Here is a 26,123-nt window from a genome sequence, read left to right on the forward strand (position 1 = left end):
GGCTTCTGGCCTTTGTGCTAGTGTATAGTTTAATTTTTTAATTTGTTTTTGACAACACTATTTTTGTCCATGTGTTATTAACAAATCTTTGATGGCCTCTAAAAGCCAACTCTCATATTTAGTGTTGTAGTTCTCTGTAACACCTTCAAGTTGTGCTTGTGTACCCTCTAATTAGGTTGGTGATTATAATAGAAAAGAATTTATGTTTAGACAACAAACATACAAGATCATTTATATAGAAATGAGTCTAGAGTAGATTTTGAGCTATTACAAGACTTTCAAGTACCATCGACAATCTTTAAGATCCTAACCTTTATGGACTACTTCAACATATTTCAACACTATATCTAAAGTGAAGAATTAAATGGAAGATACATGTTCTTTTCACTTAACATAAACTCTTTACAGCAGCCTTTAAAATCTATCAAAGAACATTCAATTGTTATTAAATATATCATTTACCAAATAGTTTTGAAGACCACTGATGGAAAACAATATCATTTAATCCTGAAATCCTTCTAAAACGGTATTCTTGCATGAGTTAGAAAAGTGAAATAAGTGGTAGCCCTCCTCAAGTCTACATCAATCCCATTATTAACAACTTTAAATATACTTATCATGTTTGAATATTGTTTGTAATCTACATCAATCTCATTATTATCAATCCCATTATTAACAACATTAAATATACTTATCATATTTGAATATGGTTTGTAATGCTTATCCTGTCATCACCTTTATCGTGGCGCACTCTTCAAAATATTGTCGTACCCCCGCACAATAAAAAGACATCTACCATAAAATTTGGTAACTCTTGAAAGTTAATTAATAATAAATATTGAAAGATTAAAAGATTTTAAAGTTATCTTTTATTCTTCCTACTAAATGGCTGAAAATCTCTTTCCATTAGGATGTTTGTGTTTTCTATGGGAACAAATAGCTGTATTTTCTAAATCAGTCTGACCAAGGAAGTTACCTTGTTATGTATGCCATAATCGCCGTGAAAGAGATTCTGATTTCTTGATAACAGTTGTTATATATACTGCATAAAATTCCCTATTCGAAAGGAATTTGGCGTTGTTTGTTACAATTATGGAAAGAAGTGCATATAATAGAAATGGCCGTTCAAATGATTTACCAGCTCAAAAAATTGGCATGTGGAAAGTTTTCAAATATGTGAATTATATTGATATATTGACAATGGCATTGGGAACTTTAGGGTCCATTGGAGACGGCTTATCTTTACCTGCTACATGGATTATGTGGGGAAGATTATCCAATACTCTAGGATATGGACCATCTCAGAAAAATGGTGATTTTATCACCAAAATTGACAAGGTAAAATGTTGGTAGTATAGAATTTGATTGATTCTGCCTGATTAGCACTAGTACGTAGAAAATAACTATCTTCGCCATGGCTGGTGCAGGAACTTGTGTATTTTGTGTATGTGGCCACTGCAGTAGGTGTCGCAGCATTCCTAGGTACTGATTCTGTCTATACTTTGATAAAATTGAAGTGTTTGGTGTTGGTCCGTGAAATTAAGAGAATTATTGTGCTTTTCAGAAGCATTCTTCTGGACTAGGAGTGGAGAAAGACAGGCGTCTCGACTTAGAACAAAATATTTAAGAGCTGTGTTGAGACAAGATGCCCAATTTTTTGACACGAGAGGCACAGACACCGCTGAGGTGGTTAATGTTGTTACCAATGAAATTCATCTCATCCAGGACGTCCTCAGTGAAAAGGTTCTCAAGTCTGGACTTTTCTTGTTTATTCACATAAATTTTGATATACTCATGCACCCTGTTTCTCTATTTCTAATTTCCAGAGATTTATTTTTTATTCTGATGCTATGTTGACCACTAAGTCCTTTTGCAGGCTCCATTTTTTATCAAGAATGTTACAAACTTTATTGGTGCCTATGCTGCTAGCTTTTACTTGTCATGGAAGCTGACCTTGGTGACCTTTCCATTGGTCACATTACTGATCATCCCGGGATTCATTTATGGCAAGATTCTCATGAGATTGGCTGGGGAGACGCGTGTAGAGAATAACAGGGCCGGTACAATTGTAGAGCAAGCACTTTCTTCCATCAGGACTGTGTATTCATTCGTGGGAGAGGATAGCCTAATCAAGAAATATTCATGTGTACTCGATAAAATTGTAAAGCAGGGACTTAGGCAAGGTCTAGCAAAAGGTTTGGCTATCGGAAGCAATGGTTTCACTTTTATTATATGGGTTTTTATGGCATGGCGTGGGAGCAGCTTGGTCATATCTCGTGCTCTATCACCAGGAAACTGTCTAGCAATCGGAGCGCTTATAATTCATGGTGGAATGTATGTATCTGTTATTTTCCACAACATTTTGAGTAATTTTTAGTTTCTTGTTTTGAAATTGTTGATTTGGATGACAGGGCTTTGAGTACGGCACTTCCCAATCTGAAATACTTTTCAGAGGCAGCCATTGCCGCGTTTCACATCTTGGAAATGATCGATAGAGTACCAGAGATCGATCTAGAGGATGAAGCAGGAAGTATATTGGAAAAGGTCCATGGTGAAGTCCAATTCAAAAATGTACAATTCAAGTATCCTTCTCGACCAGAAACTCAGATATTTAGAAATTTCTCGTTAGTTGTTCCTGCTGGACAAACTATTGCTCTGGTTGGCGCAAGCGGATCAGGCAAATCTACAGCAATTTGGTTATTAGAACGTTTTTATGATCCAACTTCAGGAGAAATACTTGTCGACGGAGTGAACATTAAAGACTTGCAACTGAAATGGCTGCGCAGCCAAATTGGTCTGGTCAATCAAGAGCCAACCCTGTTTGCTACCTCTATTCGAGAGAATATCCTGTTTGGGAAAGAGAACGGTACGATGGACGAAATCACCACTGCTGCAAAGGCTGCTAATGCCCACAACTTTATCACTCAACTACCACAGGGATACGATACACAGGTATTTTTTAGATGTTAATCCAGTTGCAATAAAGAGATGAAATGAAATGAAAATCTATGAGAGACCATGCAGGATCATTCGGGCAGAAATATTAAATATTTACCCACTAAACTTAACTAAATTATCTTCAGAATCGTAAGTTTTAAAATATCATGAAGTTCAACACAGTGTGTAATCATCCCATCTCTAGCCTGATTCTCTTCCTTTACTATGATTGACTGTTCCTAGGATTCTGTCCTTTGAGCTTACCTATGCCCAGAATGCTTCTGCATAGAAATTTTCTTCGAAATATAATATTCCATCGGTTTTGTACTAAATTCATTTTCACTAAATCTTTGACAGCTAGTATTTAATTCCTTAATTCTTTCCTCCTTTCCCTATTATCACTTACTTTTTCCTAGACGCACAGATAACCTGTTTAAGCTAAAAATTATCCATTAAAGTGCTCCCTTTCAAAGAATAATTATTTTTTACTTTCCATTATTCTTATGAAATCACCTCATACAACTGATATTTTTCCTTCGTATTCTCTTCATATTGCAGGTAGGAGAACGAGGCATTCAGATGTCTGGAGGGCAAAAGCAGCGGATAGCCATTGCTAGGGCAATGCTGAAAAACCCTCCAATCATGCTGTTGGATGAAGCCACTAGTGCTCTGGACGCAGAATCAGAGCATATTGTCCAGGATGCTCTTGATAAGGCTTCTCCAGGACGTACAACTATTATTGTGGCACATCAGCCCTCCACAGTGAGAGCTGCAAGCACAATTGCAGTAGTGCAAGATGGTTGTGTTGTTGAGTCAGGTGGCCAGCAAGAGCTGATTCAAAATCCAGATGGCACGTACGCAACTCTCATTCACTTACAACAACAAATGGTCGAAGTACAAACAATTGACAACAATAACTCTGAACAAATTTTGGGAGCAAGCAGTTGGGACTTTAAAAACATGTCGGATATTTCGGATAAAAATGGGAGTTCGTTTTCTGCATTAGAAAATGAAGAAAAGGTCAAAATTTCAGATCAAACTCGAACTCCGTCTTTTTGTCTAATGTTGGCAATGAATTCTCCAGAATGGAAGAATGCTGCACTAGGGTGCCTTGGTGCTATTGGTTATGGAACCCTAAATCCATCTTATTCTTTTGCCATGGCGAGCATGATTACAGTCCTATTCCTGGAGAATAATGAAATAGGGGACAAAATAAGAAGTTACTCCATTGTTTTTGTGGCATTGACAGTGTGGTCCTTCCTAGCAAATGTGATCGAACATTATAACTTTGCAGTTATGGGAGAGTTGTTCGTTAAAAGGGTCCGTATAAGAATGCTGTCAAAAATTTTAACCTTTGAAGTGGGATGGTTTGATATGAAAGAAAATTCAAGTGGAGCCATCTGTTCCCGGCTATCAAAGGAAGCTAATATGTCAAGTATTGCATTAATAAACAATAGAAGTTTTACAGATTGAAAAAATATAGTATCCCTGATTGAGTTCTATTGTTCTGCAGATGAAATCCTTGGTGGGAGATCGCTTGTCACTTATGGTGGAAAGTCTATCAGCAGTAGTTATATCCTGCATTGTTACACTTGTGATGGCCTAGCGTTTTGCTATTGTATTAATCGCCATACAACCTGTACGGATCTACAGCTATTACACGAAAAAGGTTCTACTCAAGCATCTTTCAAGGAAGTCTATCAAAGCCCAGAATCAAACCAGCCAAGTGGCCACAGAATGCATTGCAAACCACAGAACCATTGCAGCTTTTTGTTGTGAGGAAAGAATTCTCCAGCTCTTTGAATCAACACAAGAAGCGCCCCACAAAGAGGTCAAAATTCAATCATGGTATGCAGGATTGGTCCTTGGAACATGTGAATTCATCCATACATCCGAAGGAGCTTTTGGATTTTGGTATGGGGGGAAGCTTAGACAGCAAGGATATTTAAGTTTTCATGCATTTTTGACCTGCATGGCAACCATAGGAAGAATTGGGCGGATTATAGCAGATGCTGGAAGCATGACTTCAGACATAGCAAAGGGTGTGGATGCTTTGAAATCTGTATTTGTGATCTTGGACAGAAATAGTTCCATAAATCCAGAAGATGTAGGACTTAAGCCAGATAAAATTGATGGCAATGTAGAACTAAAAAATGTATACTTTTCTTATCCTACTCGTCCCAATATAATTGTATTGAGAGACTTGTGCCTTGAAATCAAAGCAGGAAGTAGTGTGGCTTTAGTTGGCAAAAGTGGGTGTGGAAAGTCCACCATTATTGGACTCTTGGAGAGATTCTATGATCCTATCAAAGGACAAGTTGTAATAGATAATAAAGACATTAAATCATTCAATTTGAGGTATTTGAGACATTTTATAGGTCTGGTAGGGCAAGAACCAACTTTGTTTGCAGGCAGTATTAGAGAAAACATTATGTATGGTAAGGAGGATGCAACCGAGGCAGAGGTGATTGAGGCCGCAGAAGCTGCTAATGTCCATGGATTTATATGGTGAGTGAAATCCTGTTAACTAAAACCTTTTTTTTCCCTTTTTTGAAATTGATGTGTTCTTATCAATATTGTTTTAGTTATTTGGAGAACGGATATGATACAAGTACGGGTGATAGAGGACTGCAGCTGTCTGGTGGGCAGAAGCAACGAATAGCTATAGCAAGAGCAATAATAAGAAATCCAAGTATCTTACTTCTGGATGAGGCAACTAGTGCATTGGATGTTCAATCAGAGAAGGTTGTTCAAGAAGCTCTAGGTCGAGTTATGGTGGGAAGAACAAGCATAATTATTGCTCATAGATTAAGCACAATTCAAAACTCTGACTCCATTGCAGTTATTGACAATGGAAAGATTGTTGAGCAGGGAAGCCATCCTTTTTTTATGAGTAAAGGTGAAAACAGTGAGTACTTTAGACTTGCCAAGATCCAACAGCATACCAGTCCCAAATCGTCTTGAAATTGTCTTTAGTACTTGAAACTAAATAGATTGTCCAAATCTATTGCAGCCATACAGTAATGTTCGAAGCCACCCTAAAAGAGAAGCTTTCTGGTGATATTGTTGTTTTCAAATTTTTCTGTGGACTAAATTCTTACAATGATTTTCAGAAGAATAAATATTAGCCCAATTCTATTTATGTGCTGCCATTGATGACAGATGTGTTGAGCCATTAAGCATGCATATACCAGGGGCAACAGGGGCAAGGCACGTGACTTTTATGATTGTTTTCATTGTATAATATCAGGGTGTATACAACTCTGAGTCTCAAAGAATAAAGTTAATAAGCTTTATCATTCAATAGCAACAACCACATTTTTCGGTGGACTAAATTCTTACAATGATTTGCAAAAGAATATATATTAGCCCAATCCTCTTTATGTGCTGCCATTGATGGCAAATGTGTTGATCCATTAAGCATATATATGCCAGAGGCAACAGAGGCAAGGCACGTGACTTTTATGTTTGTTTTCATTGTATAATATCAGGGTATATACAACATCTGAATCTCAAACAAAAAAGTTGACCTTAATAAGCTTTATCATTCAATAACAACCACATTTTTCTGTGGACTAAATTCTTACAATGATTTGCAAAAGAGAAAATATTAGCCCAATCTTCTATATGGGCTGCCATTGATGGCAGATGTGTTGAGCCATTAAGCATGTATATACCAGGGGCAACAGCGGCGAGGCACGTGACCTTTTATGTTTGTTTTCATTGTATAATATCAGGGTATATACATCATCTGAATCTCAAAAAATAAAGTTAAACCTAGAAAGCCTTATCATTCAATAGCAACAACCACATTTTTCTGTGGACTAAATTCTCACAATGATTTGCAAAAGAAAAAATATTAGCCCAATCCTCTATATGGGCTGCCACTGGTGGCAGATGTGTTGAGCCATTAAGCATGTATATGCCAGGGGCAACAGGGGCAAGGCACATGACTTTAATGTTTGTTTTCATTGTATAATATCAGGGTATATACAGCATCTGAATCTCAAACAATAAAGTTGAACCTAATAAGCTTTATCATGCAATAGCAGCAACCAGAATTAATCCCTGACGTTTTCAAGATGTACAACACATACATTAGTAATAGAAATATCATATATCAAATGGTTTTTATACATTATTGCTAATCTAGAGCACAATTTTGTAACAAGTAATGATGCCTTTAATTCATGCTTTAAAGGCTCTCGCAATATTTTTGATGGCAGGAGAACAGTCTACTCTCAAAAGAAAACGTGTTTTCAGTTGTACTGAAGTAAGCTAGCTGAACGGTCAACAGGAAATTATTTTCACAGTCAAATTGTAAACTTCTAGATTAAAAATCCCTGTAATGATTGTGTAGCATTTTGTGTAAAACATATTCATTCAGTTTCTACTGATGATCAAAAATTTGGGTTTTTCATGGAATTCAATACTTTTCTTGAGAACTTGATCTATGAAATAGATGAACCTGTACTTTGCTAATTAGTCATGTTATAATACATAGACTGCTCAACCAAATAACTCTTCAATCTCTTAATTAATATTTAGAAAATGATTTTGAAAAGTTCAAAAAAGAATTAAGATTATTCAAGTGTTGGTCTGTTTGGCTGTGGGCATAGGAATGGAGAATAGGGATGTAATATTGAGAATAGGAATGGCTATTCTAATAACAGCTATTTTTTGGAATGGGTATAAGTTCATTTTAGAGGCAAAATGGGAATATGCATTCCTATTCCCTATTCCAAGTGACGAACCAAAAGGAAAATTAAAAATGTATTCCAATTTTTCTATTCCTATTCCATCAACCAAACGGGCTATGTTTAAGATTTTCTTTGGAAATTGTGTATAAGAATGAATTCTTTCCAAGATAAAGAAATTTTCAAGTGATTAGAGCAACTTAACACCAAGATTATCCCAATTCTTAGTGATCAAACATTATGAATCCTTTGTTTGTGCCTGAAACTTCTACAAGAAAAGGTATGATGGTTTCCTTTACATATCAAACTTTGATTCTAATTTAGATTCAAACTTTCATGATTGTTGTTTTGGCTGTCCCTTTATTGTGAGTTTACTGTTTGATTTTCATTGGACCTTTCTAAATTTTAGATCTGTTTCTTTTTAAGTTTGGATTTCATTTCATTCTTGATTTTTTTGTTTTGTAAGACTATGGAATCTTTTCAAAAGCCTCTTCCAGTAAATAGCTTTCATAAAAAAAAAACTTATTAGAATATAAGAAACAAACCAAATTGAAAAATGTAAACTAAAATATTCCCAAATATAATTTTGATTTGTTGAAAACAAATCTAAATAAACTTTAACATAATAAAATAATAATACTTTTCAAGTCAATAAAATATAACCTTTAATATATTCTTATGCGCATTCGGAATTAACTATCTATATTGTATTTGTTTAAATTTCCCTATGTGATATAATTACTTGCAGTATCAAAACCTAAATAATTTCTATATTTCGTAAATGAATAACAGACATTTGTTTGTGACCTGTCAAGGAAAACGGAACTCATTGATGAATACCTGTTTCTGATGAGAAAATAGAAAGCAGTTCTTTCTTACCCTAAATTCTTTCACAAAAAGAAACGGTGACTGTCGGCAAACCGCGAAGAAAAAGGCCATTTTTTATTCGTGCCCGCTAGGGTTTCTTTATCATCTCCTTCCCTACATGATGGAAGCGAACGATTTAAAAGAGCCAATGAAATTGAATTCTAATTTATGGGGACTCCAGACGAATTTTTTTGGGGGCTTTAGTTCTGTCTGCGACTCTGAGTTATGGAAGGACTCTACGGTCGCTTTGAGGTTTATTTTAATATATATATGGGATGTCTTTTTGTTGATTTATAAGTTCTGTAGGTAGTAATTATGAAAAGTAATTTTTTTATTTAATTGACCAATATTTATCACAATATTGAATTTTTAAAAAACTTCTTATTCTATATAACATATATATTGTAATTTTCTTATTTGAACTGAAATCATTTATTTCTAATTCTATTGGTGAAAGTGTGCTATAGTCATGAGTTTGGCTTTTATCTTTTATCCATTCTCTAAACTTTATATCTTCATGTTCCCAACTTAGGAATACTTATGCATTCATGTCACTCCAAATACATTAACACTAACTAATCAAATTTAAGAATTTAAAAGATTATATGAGATTTCAAATGTTTATATTTTTTTTCTAATTTTTTATTATTTTATAAATCACATTTTTCATCCATTCTATTGGTCCATACTATTTTTGGTGGGGGAGAAAATTAATTTTCTTCAACAAAAAATACAAATATTTTCTAACAACTTCATCTCCCATTAATGAATTTATTAATTATAACTTTATCTTTTTCACATTTGTGATAAGTTGTTAAGATTTTATTTTTTCAATCATTGTACCTTCCACCTCACACAACATGTCTAATCAATATTAATTATCACAATCTATTAAATATTTTTAATTTCTTATTTTAAATATATTTATTATTAGTTTTACATTGATGTTTATTTTTGACTATTTGATATAATTTGTTCATTTTAATGCATAAGTTCAAATTGTGTGTCTGTGTGTGTCTTTTTAATATAATTTCAATATGTTATATCTTTATATTTGAAACTTTGTTTTTTTAATAAAAGTAGTTAAATTATTACTATTATTTTATTTTTATAAAAGTAAATTAAACAAATTTTTTTAATTATATTTTATAATAGTGTTTGTAATATGTATAATTGATAAGTGTTACAATTTTTAAATTATATTATTTATTATTATTAATATTATTTATTTAAACAATTTATCATTTAGTTTAAATACATTTAAAACTTAAATATATATGTTAATATTAAATTAATAATTATATTTTATATCAAAAAAATACTAAAGAAATAACCACAAAATAGAAATAATTCAATTCTAAAAGATATATAAATTATTATTACGTTTTTATAAACTATGTATTAAAATTAAATAGTTATATTTTATTTCTTAGTTATTACATCATATTTATTCATCAACATCAAATTTATATGTATTATATCTATTTATTATTTACAAATGTACATATTAAATTATATAGATATTATTTCATAATTAAAAATTACTTAATTTTATGAAAAAATTGGAAATACAAAACATTAAATAATAAACCTTCTCTAATTGTGTAAAATTAAACAATTAGTTTTACTTATAAAATATTTTTATATTTCAATACATTTCATTTTTTGTTATAGAAATGTGAGTTTTAATATAAAAATTAAATTCTTAGTTTTGTTAATTAAAATATAATATATTTTAATTTTTTATTATAACCATGATTTTATTTTGAGTATTTATTTTATTAAGAAAAATAATTATATTTAATTCTCTCTCACAGACACACACAACTTATGTCGGTATCACTCTATCAAGTACTATTTTATCTCTCTTCCTTCCTCCTCTATATATTATCTATCATTGTTTCTACTGCATATATGTTTATGTTGTTATTGTTGTATATTGTTATTTATCTCTATTTATATCTCTATCTTAGTTTTTGTCCAGTGCTAATGATTAAAAATAGTGTGAGTTCCATTTGATAATCAAGATGAGAATAATACATAGTTGGAGGAGTTATTCCAACTACTTATGGTTGTCTAGTAGCATGCATGATATGCTTAAACATATAATGTGATACCCCAAATGCTTCATCACTTCTTCAAGTTCTATAATTCAAATATTGGTATGGATATTTTTCCTCATTGCACATAATTTAAGTTGTCAATGTAGAAGGGGCAAATTTGTCTAAAGCATATGTATTGATCGTAGTATGATATTAAGTACATAGTGCCATATTGGGGACTTTAGCCTCTTATTATTGGGCTTAAATGCCCAAAGATATAATAATATAGCACGAGAACTTAACAACAAAATATGAGCCATCCTATCAGATCACAAACGCATTTATAGGATGAGAATTTTACAACAAAATATGAGCAATACTATCAGATAACAAGTGTATTTCTAGGCAAAAAATAATGTATTCATAATGTTAATTTAGATTCTCACTCATCTACATTTCTACAATCATTATGCGTTAGGCAAGAACTATGACGCATTGCATCTCTTGTTATGAACTTTGACACAAATATTTATTGTGACCTTTGATATTATCTATATTTTTGGGTCTATGTGAACATCACAATTGATAAGCAGGAAATATTTTTCCACAACAAGTCAAATTGTGATATTAATATCAGGTGTAGTATTTGAGTAAAACTCATTGACCTGTGTATCATGAGTAGTGATTCACACATGAATCTATCTCTCATGAGAATAAATGGAACACTTAGCACTCATTGGATCTAAGTGATCCTCACAGAAGTGAAGCACCGAGACTTTCGAGAGGTCACCCATCTCAGTACTACCCCAGCTCAAGTGTGCTTAACTGCAGAGTTTACTCCATGGTTAAACTCACTCTACTTGCAACCCCATTTGCAAAACCTTGAGCAAGTATTGTGGCTTATGAACCATTCATTAGAAAGCCCCTTAAGCTCATCAATTGATAAGTAGGAGATATTTTTCCATGGCAAGTCAAATTGTGATATTGATATCAAAATGTAATTCTATAGTTTTTGAGTCAAATTTATTGACCCATGTATACATGGGTCAATGAGTTTGACTCAAAAACTACAAAGTTAAATACTAATAGCAATATCACGACATCACAATTATCGAATCATAGTTGTTGAAGGATATTTTTCATTATTTATCGTTTATAAGAATTATATCATTTTCTAAAGATCAATGTCTTTTTGGTTCTATAGTATTTTAGCAATTCTATAATAAAGCTCTCTCTCTCTCTCTCTCTCTCTCTCTCTCTCTCTCTCTCTCTCTCTCTCTCTCTCTCTCTCTCTCTCTAAGTAAGAGGTCGAAGCCAAGATTCATTATTATTATGTGATGTGATTAATTATTATTATTTATTAAGCTTGTGTAGAGTCGAACCAAAGACCTCTCAGATAAGAGGCTGACAATTTACCGTTGTGTTGTACACTCTTGCCTATTCAAAAAAATATTTTATTTAACATGTGGTAATGTTCTTAAAGTTATACTTTAAAATTCAAATTATACATATAATACTTATTTCAAATTAAGAACACAAATTATTTTCAAATCTTTGATTTCTTTTAATTTGACATTTGCTTTAACAATAATTAGCACTTTGACTACAATCTAATTATATATGGGTAGGGACTTCAATGATATGCATCCTTGTTTGATGTAGTTTTATAGTTCCATGTGAACGAATTAGAGGAAAACAATAAAAGTGAAAAATATTTATGAATAAGCTTTTATAATTATCATTTGCATCTAAACAAGGTGCAATGGTTGCACTAATGGGAATATATACTTCCACAATATATTTGGAGATGAGAGAAAAATTCAAAGATTACATGCATTGATGATAGTTGATATCTTTTTTATTAATGGTATTTGTCTTAAGGATGGAAAGAACAAGAGAAAAATGTTTTCATATTGTCACTCAAGGCAATAGAGTTTGTGTTTCAACATGGATGTTGGATTCTCAAAATCGATGCATTGTGGAGAAAAATAAATCCTTGTATATGAGTACATCTATATTGGCATTCACTTTATACCAATAGTATCTTGCACCTAGAATTTTTAAATCAGTTCCTCGTGAAAGATTAGGAATCATTCATTTACACACAATGATGTGATATAGGGATTATTAGTGAGTTTTTCCAAGCATTTCTTATTTTTTTGCATTTGAGAAAGTACATAATTAGAGAGTGTGAAGAAAAGAGTGCGAAACCATATTTGTTCATCATGCTTGTTAACTCAATGTGAAATTTATTTTAATACAATTATTGTCTCTAAAGGAAGACCTAAATTGTACATGACCTCTTTAGCCAATTACAAGTCTAGGAGATTTTATAAGGTGAACATAGGAATTCAATGGTGGCAAGTTTTCTTCCAAAGAAGCATTACAAATATTGCAGCAAGCACTGAACTACGATGTTGCATCATAGAATTAAAGATAAAAATATCAAAAAAATGGGTGTCTACCAAATCTTTGGTCACGGAATCTCAACAAGTGTTAACGTATACTCATGTATTTTTACTTCTTTAGGATGTGGTTGTATGTGTAGAGAAGCTACATTTACAAAGAAAGTTGGAGATGTCATACCAAGCTATCCCTTGATATTATATTCAGAATCTATTTTAGGCTAATTGATAAAAGCATATGGGTGGTCCATGAGGCCTGGTGTTTAATTAATAATATGTTGCATGCTTTAGTCTCCCCATAAATGATGATGTATTCTTATGTTTCTTTTAGGTCGGTATTCTTTGATGTGCATTTTATAATTCAGTATTGTTGTCTTCCTATGGTGTGTGGATTACATTGGAAAGCCTATACATATGGTTACAATGGTTGAAACTATATGACTTTCTCATGATGAATCTCTTAATGAAATCTCTTGGTGTGAACTTTTCAAGAAACAATGCCAAAGTATGGAACATTAAAAGCCTGTATAAACATGTAAAAACCCTAAATTACATTTAAAAAATTAATGAGATTGAACATCCCAAGCCTTTCTCATGAGGAAATTGAGCCTTTTAAATATATTTCAATTCTAGGAAGCTTTAAAACTAAATAACCCTAACTATTGATGGGGTTAAAGGTCTACAATAATGGGTAACACCATCGAAAGAACATCCTTCCCGAAATCCTCTTTCTTGTTTATATCTTTACCCATTCTTTAAATAATTAGAGGCACTAGATCGTCAACATCTTCCTTTGAATCCTTGTACCCCTAGTTTCAAAACTCAAGAGACTCAGGTGCCATTTTATTAAATAGTTCATGTCCCTTCCATATTCTCCCATATGTCATATACATATTCATCACAAATTTTTAAGATTAATTATATTTAACATACGCACTAAATTATAATTTCTTAAAAACTAACATAACAAAAAAGGAAAAAAGAATATGTAATATCTTGACTTTCTAAATCATTTTCAAGTTAAAGCAATGTAGCATGGTAAAATTCTTCAATTTGAAGAAACATTTAACATGTATAATATTAAGGGAGGGGTTGTTAATTTGTTGGTAATGGTTTTGTCATTAATATGTTGCGTTTGAATGGTTTTTCCATAGTGTTGTACTAAGGGTTAGCCCTTTGTTTTGGCTGTTGTTGATATCAAAACATCTAACATGTATAGATTAAATAGGCATTGAATAAATTCCAAAAATATTTTACTAGTTACTTTTATGACATCCCATGTCTTTTCCAGCACGTGATGATGTTGGTGATCTTCAACATATAATAACCTATTGACTAATAAAGAGGTTTTAGAGAGTCTTATTTAATAGTTAATTTGCATTCATTTTATTATTTTCATAAATAATATATAAAAAGAGATTTCCCATACACATTATTCAAGGAAGATAATTTGAAAGTTGTGTTGGAAAATATATTAAAGCATGACCATATTTTCAAAAAAAAAAGTAGTAGTAAGTGTGTCTTGCTAAAATTTGGAAGTGATTGCGCTACACCCACATAAATTAGGATTGTAAATAACTTTATTTTTTTTCTAAGACTTGTCAATTGCATTAGTCTAAATAAAGAATAGTTTAAGAATTCAAAGAATTGAATGAAGAAAGAATGAAGTAGAAATACCTCCAACTTGTGAGAACAAGTGTTTACATTGAGGTCTTGCAAGACTATCGGGTAGGATCCCACATTGTTGGAAGAAGGAACCTGCAATTGTTGACACCCTGAGCATTGTATCTCACCCTTGTCGTCTCCTCTACTATTAGTTGTAGAAGGTAACAAATATAAGCCCTCTTTCCATAACATTGTGATAGATTAAAAAAAAGTCTTTTCACTCAAAAACTAAACAACCCAAGTTAGAGTGTGACTCAAGTAGCCTTTTCAACATGAAAGTCCCCAATAGAAATTCTATGTAACACACATTATCCCTATAGACTAAAGAGTGTTGAAGGGATCAGTTGTATCCTTCTTTACACCTCTTCCCTTCAACTAAAAATGTTTTGAAACCCAAAATGGAAATTAGTTGATGATATTCTTTCAACTTAATGCTATAACTATGCCTCAACTTTTAACTCATCTTGGTTGAATTCCAATACCAACTGGCGAGACAACTAGTTATGCATGCCATAAATAGGCTGATGAAATGGCCACACACACTACCCCAAGCATTTCCTTGCAGAATTCCCCGTCCACTATTCTTAATAGGTGTACCTAAGATAGGTTTGTTTGACAAAAAATGTATCAAATATATTAAAAATTGCGTGAGATTGGAAAAAAGTGATAGTTTGGATGTGAGACTTGTTTTGTGCATGAGGCAATAAAATCCGTGTACAATCATAAGCTCGCTCCAAAGGAAAAACCTATCATCTTAATTAAGTAAAATTTTCAAGTATATAATTGTTTTAGTGGTGAAACATAATCACTCAAATAGGGTAAAGAAGGCCTCCATGCAAACTAAAGCATTAAATATGTGTGTGGGGAGAACGAGGATTTCTAAGCACAAGTCCTTTTTTAATTCAAGATTGATTAGAGAGACCCAAGTAGAGAAAAGGATGTCAATATTGAACTAGAATTTCAAAGAAAATGTTCTTTTCCCACTATATGATATGTGGATGTGATTGTGTAATTGAACTAATTGATTAAGTGAGATATGTAATGTAGATCTAGATGCTAAATATATACAATCAACCCAACTAAGATATGAAATCATGTGAAAACTAAAAATAGAAATGAATGATAGAGTATTCACCTTGAAATATGTAGAGGAAAGTGTGTGTTTTCTTTGAAAAGTGTGGAGTTGGGCCTGATTTTGAAATTATGTCCATGAATCCTTGAATAAAATAGAAAAATAATAAATTATTTTTCCTATCAAGGCTCAAGGAACATATTAACCTGAAGGAAAAGTGTCTGGATGTCATTCCACAAAGTCAATGTCTTCTTGGGACCCTATAACTAGGTTGACCCAACTTTTTTCCAAAAGGTCTTGGGGAGTATGTTCTAGATCTACAACCACAAATTTACTATCATGTTACTATGGACAATAAATTTGTTTTTTGTTTTTGAGTGGGGGGAAGGCTTTCCTTGGTCAAGCCTTAGATTAAGGAATCAACCTAGAAATTGAAATCTAAATGTATGTAAAGGAAACAAGATAAATGTAGTGTTCAAGTTGCTTGTAAAAGTCCTTATCAATAAAGATTTTCCTTGTTGTATCTTGCAGATGTTGAATTATGTATATAGAATGTAGGATATCTCCACAATTGCAATGGAACTACTAAAACCACATCATGCAACCATAGATGTAAATATGCATCAGTAAAGTAGATAATGAATGGCTCAATGTAGATCTCCTCTCTTGATGGCCACCTGTTAGTGAACAGATTGTCCTCCAAGAAAATACATGTAAATATAATCTCTAAATACCCAAGTAAGAAGACTAATCAGCACTAACAGTTGGGTTACTTCACTATTGAAAGAGTGTAAGCACCCTCTGAATTTATCCAGGTACAACTCCCCATAGATGATTTATAATGAATTTGAATATAGATGCTTTTAACCTGAAAGCACAAAAGGTTTTAAAAATATCTACTCGTAAACACAGAGTAGATGCAGAATATTAATAACTGAAAAGAAAATAAAAGCAAAGAACAATGGATGACACAAAGTTCATTTGATGTATGTTGTATTATAAAGTGAAAATGAAGAATATATCTTCCGTCCTCTTGAGAGAATTAAAAATTAGAGCTTTAGAAGATATTTGAAATGATAGTGTAACAAGAAGACAGTGACATTAGAATGTATTTTAGATAAAACTGAAAATGACGCAAAGATCATGATCAATGGAAAGAAAATACATCATAATCAAAGTTCTGATGTGATTAACCTCTAGTCTCCCTTCCTTGAATGTAAAAGACCACAAAGACTCTTTTACACATTTATAACCAAAACCACTATCTAAAAAAAAATTGAAACTCTTTTCAAAATTACATTAACAATCAAAATCTTATTCCTATCTCTAACACATAGTTCAGAAAAAGAAAATCAGCCCATGCTCTGCCTCTCACAATCTCTCAAGAAGATGGAATAATCTAGAAAAATTTCCCTCCCTGTTGTAGCACACAGTCTGCAGTCTTGAAGAAGGAAAAGAATGGAATCCCTCCATTGTCTTTTGTTGGCCTTTTTAACATGTTCTTTCCTATAAATTTTCAGTTTCATAATTGATTCTTGAAAATCCTCCTTCTTTGCGGGCACTTTCAAAGTTTAAATAGACTTTCCAAATTTTTGCATCATTCTTGGTTAAGAAAATAAAGCATCACTCTTATGCTTTTGGTCTCTTTCTTGGGATAAATTTTGTTTCCAAGAATATTAAGATCAAAAATCTTTTAAAGTGACATGTGGCCCTAACTTGACAAGTGGCATTTACTGGTGATGAGGCTCTATCATAATTTTGTGACTGTCATTGATAGTTTTCACAATGCTCTACTCAGTCAGCTATAACTTGTAAACCAGGAATAATTTTGAAGATCACTCTAGCCAGATTGTGCGTAACTTGCCTCTAAACAACATATCCAAATCTGAGCTAAATCCAACAGTGCAATTGGAAGTTATGCCCCTTGCATTGAGACTATTTTTTTGGAACAACAAGCATCTAGTTTCAATAAATCTTGATTTATTTTTTATTCAAAACACAACCCATTTGATAACATATAGAAATGTTAGACCATATATATTTCCTTGGCTCCAAATAGATGCATTCATCTTCTACAACCACGAGCTTTGAGTGGTACAATCTTTTCATTTGCATGCATGTTTTCCTATTGGCATATGGTTGATTGTTGCCTCATTAATGTTGTCTTCTCATTGTTTAACATGCAATAGAAAAGCATTCAGAACCTTCATCGAGTATATTAGATGGAATATCAATATACATTTTAAATGTATGATGCCAATATTTGTCTCTAGTGCTCTTTAGTTGAACCTGTGCTTTGAACATACTAAACCAGTGAACTGAATGTTGAACCTCTGAACTTGACCTTAATATGAACTTTGTATCATGGAGCCTCTAATTTTGTGGGATAACAAACTGCAATTCTAACCTAGGAAATGAATCATTAAAACCAAGCCACAGAATCGTACATGTGAACCTCTCAGAACAGATCATTTAAACCTACATAAACAAATTGAACTAGTTTGAACTGCTTCAAACTTTAGTTCGAAGTGGTTCAAGACTCTGTGCTTGAAGTTCGAACTGTTGAACCTTTGAAACATCAAACTCATTGAACCTTTGAAACTACTAAACTAATGAAAACTAATAGTGAATTGTGAACTTTTCTAAGTCAACCATTTTGCACTTTGAACCATGAGTCTAAATTTTTCTTGTATTGAAGCTACAAGATGGATCATCTGAACCACTGAACCATTTCGAACTACTTTGAACTAAGGTTCAAATTGGTTCGAAAACACAAATTACAAGTTTTAAAACCATGTCCATATTGGGTACTAACACCACCAAAATGCTAGATCTTGAAGAGGAAATGATCACAAAGGATCATTGAATTATTTGAAGTAGATTTGCTTTCTTGAATTCTTGAACAACTTTCCTTGTATACTTGATGTCTTGTGGATGTGTTGTGAATTCTTGATGTGAAAATGAAGATCACAAGACTCCTTTTATACTAGTTTTTTGGTGGGAAAATAAGACAAACTAGCCTATAAGTAAAATAAAATAATAAGAAACCCCAAAGCACTTCAGGCCTCATGTCCCCAAATCCATGACTAGTCGACCTATTCTCGAGGATAGACTTGGAGATCCAGAAGGCCTCAGAGGAGTTAGAATTGGGAAAAGATGAAAGAGATAGTATTAAGAGTGCATTGAGCATGAATCCATCCATGGTCCATAAACTCACTAAAGGATGGGAATTAAAGGGTCTTAAGTAATGGGTGCTTCTACTTTAAGATGGTACATTTATCCTCGACATTAGTAGGAATATGAGTTGCCTCAAACTCACAATAAAGTAGATCAAAATAAAAGAGATGATTTTACCATGACTAAAGAGATAAAGAAATCATTAAGCCCCTAAGAGACTTGAGTCTTCATCATATCTAAAATCACAATAAGAGAGACACCACTAATGAAAAAGAGAGAGATTCTAAGGGGGTGTGATCAACTCACCCCAATAAGGCTTTTGTTCCTTATTGTGAACCACACAAAAGGGATATAATTGAATAGTCTAGTGGTTTTTTGTGTCTAATAGTCAATCCCATAAAAAATAGAAGAGGGAGAATCAAATGGTCTAATGGGTTTGTGTTCCCAATTGTCAATCCCACAAAAAAAAATAAAGGGGGAGGATTGAATGGTCTTGTGAGTTTGTGTGCATGATAGTCAATCCACAAATTTTACAACTTTTGGTGGCTTTACCCTCGATGATATAGTAGTCCTATGCCATGAGAATGGTTTGTGAATGTTCTAGGATAATACAAATGGTCGAGCAAGTGTATGTATCATGCTAGTCAACCAATCCAAGACATGGAAAAAGAGAGAGTAATTGGCCCTAAAAAGTTATGTTATGCTAGTGTACTCTATATGTTGTGCTTGAAAAAATTTTAAAAATATGAAAATAAGGGGACCATGTAGCTTGCCACCTCCCCCCAAACCTTTAAGATGGAAAAATAATTTCTTATTTTAATATCTTATAGAAGTAATGAAGAAGGAGAAAGTAATTTCATCATCAAGATAATGTCTACAAGCAACACTTAGTCCAAAATAAAGAGGTCACAACTCCTATGAGGTCATGAGAAGGGTAGAATGCAATGAGACACCATGCAAGAAGTGAAATGGTAAATCCATGGAAGAGATGACACATTATTATGAGGCTCCAAGGTAAGTGATCAATCTACCATGGAAATCTAGTTGCAAATTATATAAGATTGAATGTCACATGATAAATAAATATTACATAACCAAAAAAAATAGTGGATCCTTGAGAACATGAGAAAGTTGGATATGATTCCCTTGCCCCCCAAGTGTAAGAACTATACCATCTTAAAATGGAAGCACCCATCATTTAAGACCTTTTAGCACCCATCTCATAGTGACTTCCTAGGTCATGGATGGATATGTGCTCAATGTTCTTTTTTTCATATTCTATTCTGATTTTCCTGATTTTTGTCTACACCACCTATGAGACCTTCAAGAGCCCTTCTTCCTCTCTTCTCTGGGAATAGGTCTACCTGTATCGAGTTAGGTCAGCATGTTCCCCTTCAAGTTGACATATTCCCTCTAAATTCAACCTCTTCCTTGATGATTTGGGAGCATAGGGCCTGAAGTGTGTCAAAGTTTCCAATAATTTTATTTTACTCTCAAGTCGGCCTACCTTGTTTTCTTGCTCAAAAACTAGTATAAAATGAAGCTTGGGGTCTTCATTTTCACATCACAAGAAATAAATCACTCATAAGACATCAAGCAAGGAAGGCAAGAAGTTCAACAATTCAAGCAAGCAAGCAAGCAAAGCATTCAAATATCCTCTATGAGCATTTCCTCCTCAAGATTTGGCATTTTGTTAGCCATCAAGGGAGGAGATATACATTAAGGTATCATTCTCTTCTGCATTGGTGCACATTTACATCCACGGCTCCATTCTATAGTTTTGGTAAATCCATTACAATTGTGAATATATCCTACATTCTACATACTGATTCAACACCTACAACATTCAACAACATAAATCCTTATTGACATGGGTTTTTTAACAAGAAAGGTGAATACTTACATTTATCATGTTTCATTTACATACATTTACATTCAATTTCAAGGTTGATTCCTCAATCTAGGGCTTGACCAAGGTAAGGCCTCCCCCACCCTTGAAAAAAAAAATCTAGTTTTACTGTTTGTATGAACATGTTAGCAAAATTGTGGTTGCAAATGTGGAAAATACTCCTTGAGACCTTTAAGAAAAAGTTAGGTCGACCTGGTTATAGAGCTTTGGGAAGACTACGACTTTGTGGAAATCCTTCTGGAAGGACTTCCACCAAGTCAACCTATTTTTGAGCCTCAGCTGGAAAACTAATTTCTAGGTTTTTCTAGGTTTTGTGTTTTATTTAGTGGTTCGTTGATGGAATTACAAAATTTAGCCTAGATTTGCGCTTTTTAAACCAAAAAGTCATATTCCTCTACACATTTCAAGGTAAGTCTTTTATTTTTCATGTCAATTCATAGTATAAGCACACTTCCATATCTTAATTAGGTTATTTTCATATATTTTAGCATCTAGATTTATATTTTTCATCTTACTTAATCAATTAGTCAATCTTGCATTTACATTTACACATCTCTCACACGAGAAGAATAAGAATTTTGCATCCTATTCCTTTTTAGTAATTCAAATTAAGAATTCACATCCCTTCTTCTATTTGGGTATTGCTAATCTGATTTGAATTCAAAAGGGATAGTGTTTAGAAATATTCCTTCTCCCCATAAACATATTTAATGCTTTAGTGTGAAAAGTAGGAGCTTTCACCCTATTTGAGTGCTTACAATTTTTAGCTAAACATTTTGGTGAACTCGAAAATCTTCCCCCTTCTTTTGGATTTTGAAGTTAGATCCTTTCATCTCCCTTATTTGCTTCTTTGCATTTTACCTTTGTTTGGTGCATTTAAATCTACTTTGTTTGCATTGGTGGTATTTAGATCTCTATTTTCATTTCCTTTACATGGGATTGTTAACTTTCATTTCCAATGATTTTCTCTATATTACTTTTAATGCATATGATGACACTTCATTATATTCCTTCATTGAGAGCTCATCTTTTTCAAGATGATCAACTTTTAGTAATTCATGGTGACATTATTTGGGATAAAACTCCAGATAATAATGTTGATTACTATCTTCCTCATGAAAAATATAGTATGGTTCACATCCTTTCCTTTCAACATTCTCCTAAAATATTCTTTTCTTCTAGGGACATTTTTGCTCCTAGTAGAGATGAAGTATTCATGGAAGATCAGAAACCTTATTTCCTTCATACTCTCTCTTCTAGAAATAATCCTATGAACAATTTAGAGCTTGAACAAGTTAACATGGTTCATATTCATCAACCTCTTAATAAACCTCTTATCACTTTTAAGAGTTGTCCTCAAATAACTCTTCAAGGGAAATCTAGTGATTCTTTGGATTATCATACAATGTATCAGACCTATTGTACATGGAATAATCCTCAACCTACTATTTCTCTTCCACACTCTCAATCCTTTCTTCCTCCTCCACCTTAACTTCCTCAAATTCTTGGGTTGGATTATGATTTGGTATTGCAATTATGTAATACCCCTACCAAGATTTTTCTTTCAAAACTTCTTCAAACATCTCCTACATATCATGAAGCCTTGAAAAAAATATAGCCACTCTTCCAACTCCACCTCCTAATCAAGCTAACACAAATTCCTTTTTGCAATGCATGAATGCTACCTTGATCCCACCTCAAATTGTGTTTACTCATGATGATATGCCTCCTAAAGAGATTCAAGATCTCTATGATGCTCTTATGGTAGTTGTCCTTATCCATGGTAACCTCATTCTTAGAACCTTAATTGATAATGGATCGGGGCCTAATATTTGTAGTATGGATAAGCTCAAATAAGTTAAAGTCGATATTTTAACCATCAAACCTAAAAATATTCATATACATGGATTTGGAAATGTTTCTAAGAAAAATTTAGGCACCATCACTTCACCTATCAAGGTAGGTCTGGTCATTTTGAATACTCATATTTATGTTATGCTTGGACCTCTTTATTTTAACCTTCTTTTGGGAAAACCTTTGTTACACTCTATGCATGCTATTCCTTCAGTTCTTTATCAAAAAGTCAAGTTTATCTACAATAATGTGATGTAGACTCTTCATGCAGATACCAACCCAAAAAATTATCTAAATGTTGAGGTGAAACAAAAATATAATGATGATCCTCCTTCTACAAGTGTCCTACCATAAGATGATTGGGGTATATTAGATTTTACTCCCACTTTTATTGGGAACATAGAGTTAATGATCTTTTATTCATGAAACATAAGACAACTGCTCTTTCTAATAACTTTGTTGCTACTTCCCCTCATAATAAACCTATCAAACCTAGTGATATGGATTCTTTCTTTGGTCCTAGTTATCATAGATTTGTTGAGACTATCTTTGGTAAACAACAACACAAAAATCATATGGCCTTAGGAAATGGGGTGCATGAGTACTCTTTCCATATCATTTCTAATCAAACTTGGGATGTGTGCCACAAAGTGTTGAACCTCGACCTTTGTCCACATCCTTGCATTCATCATATCATATTAATCAAGAAATAATCTTGCCTAAACTTCTTTACACTAAAGTGATTGCTAGGCCTGAACGTAGAAAGAAACATAGTAAAAAACTTATGAATCTTTCTTTTTGCATGTATTAACATTATCATGATCACTCTACCAATGTTTGTCAATATTTACATACAAGATTAAACAACTCATTAATAATGAGGTTATTTACATATCTTCTTATAGTGAGCTTTGTTTTAATCCTAATTTCTTTTAATTACATATAAGTCCCTATTATGTTGCTCCACACCATGTAACATTGTTGGCCTTCCTCTTGAGAGCTCATTTTCATACATGATTCTTTTTGTGAGTGGCATAATAGGTAGTCTCTTATCTTATTCATATACTTGGGGGCCAAGGGAATCTTATCCATCTTTCTCATTCTCTCAAGGATCCAGTATTTCATCTCATTGAACATTATTTGTTTATCATGTGATATCCAATCTCACATCATTTGCATTTAGATTCACATGGTAGATGGATCACTTACCTTGGATCCTCATAGTAGTGTATTATCTTTTTAAAGGATTTGCTTATTTACTTCTTGCATGGTGTCTCACTACATTCTACCCTTTCGTGACTATTATCACAAAAGTTTGCACCCTTGTTAAATTTTTTTTGGCTAAGGACAACCTTGTGAAACATGGAAATAACCTCCAAATATGGGACTTGCAATCTGAGGCTTCCTTTGCTATCGAGATGCACCTAACTACTCTTGGAGAAGAAAAAGGAGAAGGAGATGCAAGAAACAAAATCTACCTAATCAATTCTAAGGAGGTGATGCACCAAAATAGAATGTTCAAACCAATCTCTGCCCATATATGCACTATTGAAGCATCATAACACCAAAAGATATACACAACTAGACTTGTTTTAATCTAACAATCACATGCATATCAGAAAACCAAAATGAATGATGCAAGGAAGAAGATAATTCACTTATTATATATCATTCATAGGCCAAAAAGAGATACAATCATGCAAGATTGCAGATATCCACAATACACCAATGAGAGGAAAATAGTTCTTGCACAATACATCAATGGCTAAAGGACATAAGGCAGAATGTCATACAGTTCTGAGGCAAAGGGGATTTATAGTAGCAAGCTAGAGCAATGCTAGAGAAATAGAGAGGGTCAAACCTTTTCAAAATTTACAAAATCTACCTTTATAGCTTAGGCATAACTGAGATATTTTCTGCCCTAAATCAAACTCAACCACTACACCTAGCAGTTACAACAAATCCAGAAGAAATTTGATCATGGAACAACTCTAGATGTAATAGTGATAGGAAGAAACCAAAATCAATGCATCCAACCATAAGAAATCAAATCCAAAAGATCTTATGTATTAATGTCATGGAACAAGCCCCAAAAAGCTAGTTTGCCTTGAAGAAATGATCCTTGCAATGTGCCATGACTGTCACAAATAAATCCACACCGCTGTCAAAGAAAACACAGGATGGGATAACACACAAGTTAACCTACCATGAAAATATAGAGTTGACCCATATGGAATAGATCTGATCTACCTAGAAAATGCATGAACCATTGATGTAGATCTTCCTTTGAATATGGATAGCCTAGATGCGGCAAAAATATCCCCAACCGATGAATAAATCACAACAGTAGATCCAATATCTCCACCTAACCACACAAATGGCTAAGATGCACTCATAAATATCCAAAGAAGCCCCAAGATCTAATGGCCATCATATCTTCACAAAAGCAAAAGGCAACAATGCAAAAATATGACCACCATTCGATTAAAAGCGACCTAGCATAAGAAGGATCCACCACTTGGCATGCAACTATTGGACAACACATTTCTTGAATGTTCGATTGAAGAGACAACAACAATTTCGTGATTCCAGAAAGAGCATAAAAGCCACTCTCCAAAATGATGAAAATGGTTAACGCGAAATGTTAACCCCAACAAAAAATGCATGTTAACCCACAATTTGGTACATGAAGAAAAAATGAGCCAACTTGACACATGAACATGTTGAACTAGCTTGACACATGAAGAAACTAAGCCAACTCGACACATGAAGAAACTATGTTAACACATGATGTTAACCCAACTGTAAATCGTGTTAACCCACATCAAAGAATCCAACCCATTGAAGATCTCTTAGATTAGTTATCAATGATGGGCTGAATTGGGGCCAAAAATGGCCAACATTCTTGGTGACTCAGAGGGGATGCTTGCCTACTAAGCATAGACCAATAGTCTTAAGAAATCCATTGGGCATAGAGTCACCAACAAGAAATGACACGTTATCTCACTTGCAACTTCACAAAATTTTTCCACCAACAAAAAACAAAAATCTCCAGGGAGCTCCGAAAAGCTTAGAACAACTCTAGAAAAAGGAGAAAATGTACGCGTGCACTTCTTGGAAAGTAGAAAACTACTACTCTATTATGTACAAGTATTCACAATGTAAAAAATTAAACAAAGCCATTGACTGGCTTGTTGAAGTAGTTGCCCTTCCTCACAAGCTGATTTCCTTTCCCATGCATATGGGTAGCTAAAAATGGTAGCAAGCATGACAAACATGTTGTTGCATGGAATACCTCCTTCCCAATGATGAAAACAAAGAAGCTACTCTCCAGCACTAGGATGCTTTGACTTTGAGCAAGATAGACTTGCTTCTCCTTGTGAAAATCTTCCTCATACTCTGGAATGAGCATGACTAGGGGCAACTTGCATTATTGCAAAGCTAGATGCCTGATGGGGCATCCTCTTGATAGGTTTAGGTCTAAGCAATTAGCCTTGA

The 26,123-nt window shown here is 33.3% G+C and overlaps 1 long non-coding RNA gene and 1 pseudogene across 2 annotated transcripts; one reads left to right on the forward strand and one right to left on the reverse strand.

Moving 5' to 3' along the window:
• The first annotated feature begins 1,077 nt into the window (after nt 1-1,077).
• LOC149572634 (putative multidrug resistance protein) lies at nt 1,078-6,079 on the forward strand (annotated as a pseudogene). Its single transcript, XR_016359944.1, has 8 exons — nt 1,078-1,338; nt 1,428-1,482; nt 1,565-1,743; nt 1,877-2,334; nt 2,412-2,952; nt 3,496-4,377; nt 4,451-5,445; nt 5,523-6,079. The product of XR_016359944.1 is annotated as a putative multidrug resistance protein (transcript).
• A 383-nt stretch (nt 6,080-6,462) lies between these two features.
• On the reverse strand, nt 6,463-8,764 carry LOC149572635 (uncharacterized). Its single transcript, XR_016359945.1, has 2 exons — nt 8,514-8,764; nt 6,463-7,005 (listed from the first exon to the last, which is right to left on the reverse strand). It is a non-coding gene; the product is annotated as an uncharacterized LOC149572635 (long non-coding RNA).
• Nucleotides 8,765-26,123: the final 17,359 nt, after the last annotated feature.

This window comes from Cupressus sempervirens, chromosome 2 (genome assembly GCF_028749045.1).
Source record: "Cupressus sempervirens isolate cs-2001-9-10 chromosome 2, ASM2874904v1, whole genome shotgun sequence".
In the NCBI taxonomy this organism is placed as follows: domain Eukaryota; kingdom Viridiplantae; phylum Streptophyta; class Pinopsida; order Cupressales; family Cupressaceae; genus Cupressus; species Cupressus sempervirens.